The following is an 8718-nucleotide window of genomic DNA, read 5'->3' on the forward strand; positions in this document are numbered from 1 at the left end:
GACCTGAGCCTGCAGTTTCCAAACTGAACCCTGGATGTGTTGCAGGGCCCTTGCGAAGAGTGATCAGCCCCTCACACCTGCTGACAGCTGGCCTCACAGGCAGAAACTTCACAGACTTTCTTACCCAACACTGCCAGCACATGTGCAGACCCACTCTTTTACCTTCTCCCTCCAGCTTTTCTTAGGTCTTTCTGTCCAAACTTTCATGCCTCAGTTATTTATTTATTTTTTTCTGCTGCTAGTTTACCCCTTCTCTCCCTGATACCCTTCTCACTCTTCTCTCCATTTCCACCAGGGTCTTGGGTGTCTGTGAAGCTTTGCCAGAACACCCGATCCCAGAAGACAGGATTTTCAGATTGTGCCACCAGCCCATGTTCGAGGCAATCATTTTTGTCTGTTCTTGCCCTCTGTGTTCTGCCATTCCCAATCACTACAGCAAGCCCAGTCCAATAGCTGAGCACCAGCACGTCTCTGGCAGTTCCCACTGTAATTCTCTCCTCATGAGCTCATCACTCATCAGATCCTATCTGCCATATGGAAGAGAGTTCCCCCTCCTCCCCTTCTGCTGGAGTTTCTCTGCTGTCTTCCAAGTCCCTTCTGTAAAGGCTCAAACTTCTCCAGTCCACCCTCTAAGTGCTGTCTGGCTCCGCTGCTGTCCAAATTTCATGTCTTATTCCTCCATTCTTGCAACATGCGTGCCCTCAGCTTTATGCACTTTGCCAACAAGTTCATTTCCTTCCTGTAGCTTTTCTCTTGCTTGTTCGTACCTCAAATCTCTTCTCCATTCTAGTGAGGCAGGCTCCCTCTATGTCAAGTTCTTCCTCAGATCAGATGTATACACTTGTATCTATCTACACGTGTACACTAGAGATACGTAAATTTATCAGTAGTCATTAAATACATTAACTCTTTTTCTTAGAACTGGACCCCATTGGTGTGGTCTTAAAATGCTCATTTAGAAACTGTAAGAGTCTGATGTGTGTATACCCTATGAATCACGTTCTCTTATTCATACTGTTAGAGAGATTATATTCTTAAAAAATCAAATAGGAATTTTAAACAGCTATCTTCTTTCCCCCCCTCCTAAATGTCTACAATGTGTAGTCATGGCAGATTTTCTCTGCATACAGCACCATTTTTGGGGGGGGATCTGAAGTCAGGAGGAAGTTCAGACTTCAAGCTCTTTGACCAGTATGAACACATTTCACTATTTGATTTGTGCCTTCTCCAAAATCAGTACAATCCATTGTTGTTAAACATTCAGGCAATCAGTTGTACTCTAATTCAGCCTGATCCGTAGGGCAAATTGACGATAGGATTGATAAGACAGTTGCCCAGAGGAAGCCTATGGGTTACAGTCTGCCACTGGACTATGATGAACCAGATGCAACCTGGCAGGCAATTTCCCTCAGTGGCAGCTGTGCTACGGCTCATGATTTCATGATTGGTTATGTGTGGAATGCTGCTCTTATCACAGGCAACGAGCATAGCTAGCTCAGTAAACACTCACTTGATGAAGACTCTAAATGCCATGAGAATTTTCTGTACAACTACTTTTGAAAACTTAAATCTTGAGACTTGGTCTTGGTGCATTGCCATACCAATGACAATCCATGATGTTTTCCTTCTGGGATGACTTTTCAGAATAAATAACACCTGGTTGTCACAAGACATTTTCAATTGATCTTTTGTGAAATTGAAGGGAGTGGAGAAAGTCTTCATACATATTAATTTTTTCTAACTCTGTTGTGGCTCCCAGGAGCTCCTGTCACTCCAGGGGTGAACTACATACCAAGAGACTCTCCAACATATCACCAAACATGAAGTTCTTATCACAATGACAGTTACACCACTCTGCCCCAGAATCTTCCAGTTTTCACACTGCAACATGTTCCCTAACCCAGACTTCCTGGTCTGACTCCACTTGTATTATTTAATTTGTTTCTCACTATTTCTGGGCGATAACACACAGTATAATTAGTCCCATTTCTGGCACCACAGGTTGCCACAACAGCTAGAGGCAATATCACGGAGAGGATCTGACTGAGCATCTAGGCTAGAGCATGCTCCAAGTAATGTAACGACCAGGCTCCGACAGGTCTCTACTAAATTATGCACATAGTAAGTTGTCAGGGCTTATCCTTTGGCCTTGTTTGGGCAATTTTACTTTGGAGCAGTACAGAAGGGACATCTTGCTCTGTCAGTCACCCTAACAGTATTGCAAAGGCCACTTGCCAGGTCAGTGCTCTGCGCTGTTCTGAGGCTGGTAGTTTCCTGGGTCACTGAAGGAATCAGCTTGGAGGCCAAGAGAACAACACGGATAAAGAAGGCTGACAGAGGAATGGCAAGGACCGATGGTTGCGAGATCTGAATGCCTTGAAGCTGAAGGGAGTTTGGCTTCTGAAAGTTACCAATTTAAGGATTTGAAAAGCTGAGGAAAGCTGGAACCTGAGGTAGACTCTGAGAAAGGGCTACAGGGGTGGACTTGCAGAATTCAGCACGTACAAAAGATGCGCTGATGAAACAAGGCTGGTTGTTGTGGTAGAGCCTTACTGGCCTCCGGCTATAAATGGTCTCCCCAAGACAAAAGGGACCCACAAGACAAAAAGTTATATTAAAAAATATATCCTGAATCAGTTACATGTAACCTAGAAAGGATCATCAGGATAGTGTGAATTTGAGAAAGTGTCTGATCTTCTTCTAGAGCATTGTGGACTAAGAGCACAACCTCTCTGCAAACCAGATCAGCTTTGGGATGAACTTTCATCCTTGAAATGCAGATAGAATTTGAGAGGGTTTTTTGTTTGTTTGTTTGTTTGTTTTGTGGGTGTGGGGGAGAAAGTGAGCAGCAGGAATAATCTCCGATCAGAGAAGTCATTTAAATTGTTACCAAAATCTGAGTCCTGGGACTGGGAGTGATCATGTCCCTTAATTGTGGAAGGTGTCCTCAGGGGTTTGGATCATGGACCACTACAATGTTCTTGAATAAAAGCAGCTGACACCAGGCTGAGACGGGAAAGCTGACAACAATCTGGAGCTCCAGCTACTGTGCAGCTGAGACATCAGGAAGCCCAAGCCCTTCCTGTGACTAGTCCTAATGCCTCCCAGAGGGAGCAGCTGCCTGGTGGCAGCAGTTGATACAGACACAGACTCCACGGCAGCAAAGCCTGTAAGGTTAGAATTTCCTCAGAAAGCCTGAAATTAATTCAGGTTAGATCTGGGAATGTTCTTGGACACTTCTGAAAGGATCAATGGGGACTATGTACTGAATTCAACCTGATTGTGGAAAGGTCTGCTTGAAACATACAGAAGGACAATTCCTCTGTAATAAGAAATCTGGCCATCTTACATATAGGCTAGGGATCTGAACACTCTCCCAGGCAAGGGGAACATTAGCATTCTAGGAGTATGATATAAATTTACATTTTTTTCTCATTCTCTTCTGGCAGAAAGTGACCCTCCCTGTACTGTGGTCAGCAACAGAGCTCAAGGCCAGACTGACGTGTCTGCAGAGTGAGGAGGTCACTGAGCTGATTCTGTAAGGACCCCTGCCAAAACCCGATAAATCAGATTCAAATCATGCATGCAACAGAGTGTTTTCATTTACTTTCCTGTTCATCATTCTTGCTGTTGGTCTCATCTGCTCATTCCTGGCCACAGAAGAACATGAGTTTACTTGGCTTCTTCTTTGCAAGTCTCAGAAGAAACTTCCCACAGACAAATTAAAACAAGCACTGGTCTTTGAAACCATTATTTTTCATAATGAGCCCCTAAGGCAGCTTTATTACACAAGTATTTGCATAACCTCTCATCAACTTAACCAATGCTTATCACCTCAGTTCAACGTGTACCAAACTGAAATACATATCCCAAACAGTATCGCACTTCTAACACACACACACGTTTTCACCAACAAAGCATTCTGACTTTTGCCTGAGAAACATAATCTTGGTCCGTATTTTCATGAGTACATTTGCAGGCTGGTGTGTTTTTTTGTTGTTGTTGTTTGTTTGTTTGTTTGTTTTTAGTTTATTTATTTATTTTTGTTTAGTTGTTTTTCTTCTTGTTGTAATTCTTCAGTTTATTTTGTTTTGTTTTGTTTTGTTTTAAGAAGAAATTATTCATTTTGCTCAATGCCAGGTATTTTTTCCTTATCCCTACTAGCCTAAAACCATGCTATATATTAAATGTTCTACTCCCCAAAAGATGGATATTTCACACAAGTAGCTGCTTCTTTCCCTGTAATGTTTCCTGGATATCAGGGGAAAAACAAACAAACAAAAGAAATTATTAATCTGGCAAGTCTCTGGAAGACAGAGCCACAACTGTGCATCTGACTGTCACCTGGGCAAGATACACATAGCCTGCTAGAATCCATTAAAAATATATCCTGAATCAGTTACATATAACCTTCATAATATCATCAGGACAATGTGAATTTAAGAAATTGTCTGTCTTTCTTATGGAACTTTGTGGAGAGGGAGACATGTAAGATGATTCCTCATGGTTTGCAAATTACATTGCTAGAACACAACAATGGTTCTATTTCTGTGCTTTCCCATTGTAAAACACCAACAGTAAATTTTATCAAAATGCAGATGAGAAAAAGGGAAGATTGAAAACATTTGCAGTGATAAAAGCTTGTCCCAGGCTGTGCAGTTATGTTGATGTAAATGGGTATGTTTCAGATATCTGTTTGGGTAGGTGACATGAATTTCACACCATAGGCTAATAGGCTGCTGACTTTTCTTGGTAATTAGCTCCATCAGACTAAAGAAATTTGGCTTTCAGGTGAAGAAACACTTTTATTTAGACAGATAACAGAGCCCATTGAAAGCTACACTTTTTCATGAGAAACGTTTGTATTGCAGTGAACAGAGTGTGCTGCAAGTTTTAATGTACTGCAGCAGCAATTCATACACAGTCACTCGCTCTCAGGTTCAGATTTAGATACATCTTATCTGGTTCCTGCCCATGGAAGTTTCCTAATACACAACTTTTTTTTCCAAGTGACTTCAAGCTGACATACTGACAGCAGGTCCTTGAAAGAGTCAGTAACTGCCTGCATGCTTTTGAAGTATGCATTTTGGTTAAAGAGAAAACAAAGGTATTTGATTTGTAGTTACTCGCTGCTTAGTTTCTTGGGCTGGGTCAATCTGGTTTGCTCAGGACCAGGCTCACACATCTCTAAAGGAATTTCTGGGTCAAGAAAAACATCTTTTTGTAGTCAGAAGGATGCTGACAGAGGTGGATCTTTTCTTTTTACTAGACTGTAGTATCTCTATTAGATATCTAATCCATGCCAGTTTTTTGATTGGGATTGACATAAGTGACCCACGTCCACAGATGGAGTCAGAGGCAGAGCTAGGGGAGAACTCAGGCAGGCCAAGTTTCCCAAATGCTGCTATATAAGGTACATTGCATACTTACGATGTGTGAAAAGTTGCTTTGAGTTTTTTAGTTGTCATCCATCAGACAGCATGGAGATTCTCTTATTATTCCAGCTCATTTCTTTGTCTGGCTTAGAGTTTCTTTTTGGTGAGAGTACAGGAACTGGTCTATGTATATGCATGTAAAAGATAACAATCCATTCTGATATTTACAGAAGGTTTAAAACTATTTCTTTGTGCTTCAAAAATGAAGATTAAATTGAAATTGTAGATTAAAAATGTAGATTAAATTGAAATTGTGCTCAAGAATACAATTAAATAGAGGAAATAGCGAATATTGTGTTTGTACAATGGGATGATAATGAATAACTGGGAGTGCTTAGCAATTACTGCTGTGATTTTTCAGTATGTTGAGATTTTATCCACTCTGAAAGTTTTTCTGTGAGGCTTGGACTTTCTGGAGTGACTTTTCTTTGCCAGCAAATCAGTATTACTGGTGCTGCACGCTGTCCCTGGCCCTAAGCTTACTGAGATCAGATCTTCTCTGTCTCTCATCATTGGGTGGGGAGTTTTCCTGAGGTATTTCTAGTACCAAGGCAAAGCATTTCCTATTAAATGGTGCATCGGTTCTGGGCTCTTTTAAAACAAGCTTGACCTCATCCCAACCCTCCCTTCAGTGCCTAGTCTTTGTTGGCATGTGCTGGGTTGGCTGCAGTTCTGGCAGGGGTTTGCCCTGTCAGGTCTCATTTAAAGGTGAATGTGCTTCAGCACCTTTCCAGCTCCAATCACTGTTGCTTCTGCCATGGCCTTTTGCATAAGCAGCCCTTCATCAAACACGAAGGGTACCCCGGGAGTGCTCCCATGTCCCCTTGTTCACTGTTCCTTCCTTTTAGTCAGTTTAAGCAGAATGAGTTTGCAAAACCCGTGCTGAGGTGTGATCTGTTACTGTGATCAGTTTGCAAGTTCCTGCAGCACTGTCCTCACGTGACACAGGTATATGCCAAAAATGAGCCAGTAGTTACCAAAGAACAGACATAAGAAAAGTGTCTGGGATACAGTGCTTCTCATTAGCAAGAAATGTTCTCCAAACCATCCTTCCTGAATAGTACAGCTTCTTTCTCTCCTTCCATGCTTACATATGGGCTTATAGTTGAGCAGACTTTTGGGACTGCTTCTACGTGTGTGGAGCTTGCTGGACTTTCATCTGCTAACAATACTGTTGTGAATCTTTCTCTCTCTCTCTCTTTTTTTTTTTTTTTCACAATTGCAGTTCTAAATTTAGAACAGTAGCAATTTTGATGTTCAGCAGTCATGGTGCATTTGGAAACAGGGTATATATACTGAAGTCTTTGTTGTTACAGCAGAGGATTGATAACTAACATGCTGCAGTCGGTGAGTACTTCTGCAAGAGCCAGGTCTACAGCTGTAGTTCTTATAGTGACTTCCCCTACACGCAGTCTGTTCAGCTAAGGCAATACCTATTTTCTTAATACTTTTTTTTTTTTTTAATTACTTTATCATACAAGAGACTTTTCAGGACTTTTTAATGAGAATAGTTATTATTTGCATGGCACAAGCATAAGTTTTGTTTGAAACTTAGATTTCTCTGAAAACATCACAGAAAGTAAAAGTGTGTTGTGCAAAGCTTCAGATAATATAAGGAACTCTCAGTGGGGAAAAAAATTGTAATCCTAGATATCATGTGCATTTTTCTGTCCAGAGAAGTTCTGATGTTCAGTCACATTGGAAAACAAGAAGCTCCAAAAGAAGTGTATACAAATATTTTGTCACAGCCTTCTGCAACCTTGATGGTGGGGCTGGCAGCTGGATGGGACAGGGCTGCACTGATTTGTCTCAGCCTAACAACACAAAGATGTTTCAGAAAGGCAAGCATCCTGGAAGCACCAGTAACACTATAGACTTTAGATGTGATGAAGCATTCAGGGAAGAACAGCTGTCAGGCATTAGCAAATGGCTAATTTCTTTTTAACAGTAATGGTAAACAACGGGTATTTGTGATGTTGGTAGTGAGCTACCTGGATGGCTGGGCAAAATGCTGGCAAGTGAACTAGAGCAGCAGAAATACCTTCTTTATGGCTACCCTGCATATGTGCCTACCCCAGACCTAAAGTGACCATCAGCAATGAGACAACTGACCACTTCCAAACATTTCATCCCAGATTACCAACCACGAGTTCTTTACTGGGACAATCAGCTCTGACACTGCTGGACACTATCCACTCTGGAGTGGGCTAAATGACCATCAGATATTTATTGGATTTTGCAGGGATTCGTCATATGATTCTCCTCTACGGGCTCAGATCAAGAGGAGATTTAGAGTACATCTTCCAAATCTTGAAGTATCCAATGCATGATTCATGTTTGGCAGAGCTGATACACATGGGTTTACGGATGGAGGCAACATTTCCTTCGTGACATTGTGTTGTGGTATTGTTGGAGATGAGGAGAAGAAAGGAAGGGTTATAATCTTCCTGCCAGCCTTCCTCTATGCTGGGCAGAGAGTCGTACAAGTGTGTGACCACCTTCAGCTCACAGTTCTTTATGGGCAAAGAAATAAAGCAAAATATACCTATGTCAGGAAACGCATGTGTCTTGTCAGTGAAAGGGCTATTGAGGAGAACAAATAAGATGTGAAAACAGCCATGATGTGTACTTCATATTTTAAGAAATTTATCAACAGCACCTCATTAGCTAGTTTCCTAGCTGGCCAGCTTCTTGCCTGTGTTCTGCTTCAGGTGCTCATTTGGTCATCAGAGAATCCTGGCAACTAGTTCCAAAACTAACAGAGAGAAAGGGCTGGTAGTTTGGAAACCCTCTTGTTTATGAAAGCCCTTGACATCTGAGCTTGATCACAGCACAGAAAGTAAGCTGGAGGGGGAAGCTGCTCTCCTGGGGAAAGCTGCTAAATAACCAAGGTTCCTTCTGGGTATTTTTTTGGCCTTTTGAGTTTTATATTTTTTAAGTCTATCTGTGCTTCAGTCTAAACTCCTACATAGATTTCATTTGATTTTCATGCTGAAATACAAAACGAATTAATTCCATGTTTGCTTATTTCACAAATTGCTGACTTATGAAGGCCGGGTGATACTTTCTCTTCCTCAAAAAGAGCCTGTTTTCCTAAGGAAATTAAATTCGGGCAGTCATGCTGTTTGTGTGTACATCCATACAGGTATGGAGACCTTTTCAGTGACTTTCATATTTTTTGATAGAGAAAGATTGTTCCTAGACAGCCCATAAAGTTAAATCCTGAACAGCCTTGTGAAAAAAAGCTCATTTGTAGGGCTCGGAGAACCTACTAATGACTCAT

This window comes from Anas acuta, chromosome 13 (genome assembly GCF_963932015.1).
Source record: "Anas acuta chromosome 13, bAnaAcu1.1, whole genome shotgun sequence".
NCBI classification, from domain to species: domain Eukaryota; kingdom Metazoa; phylum Chordata; class Aves; order Anseriformes; family Anatidae; genus Anas; species Anas acuta.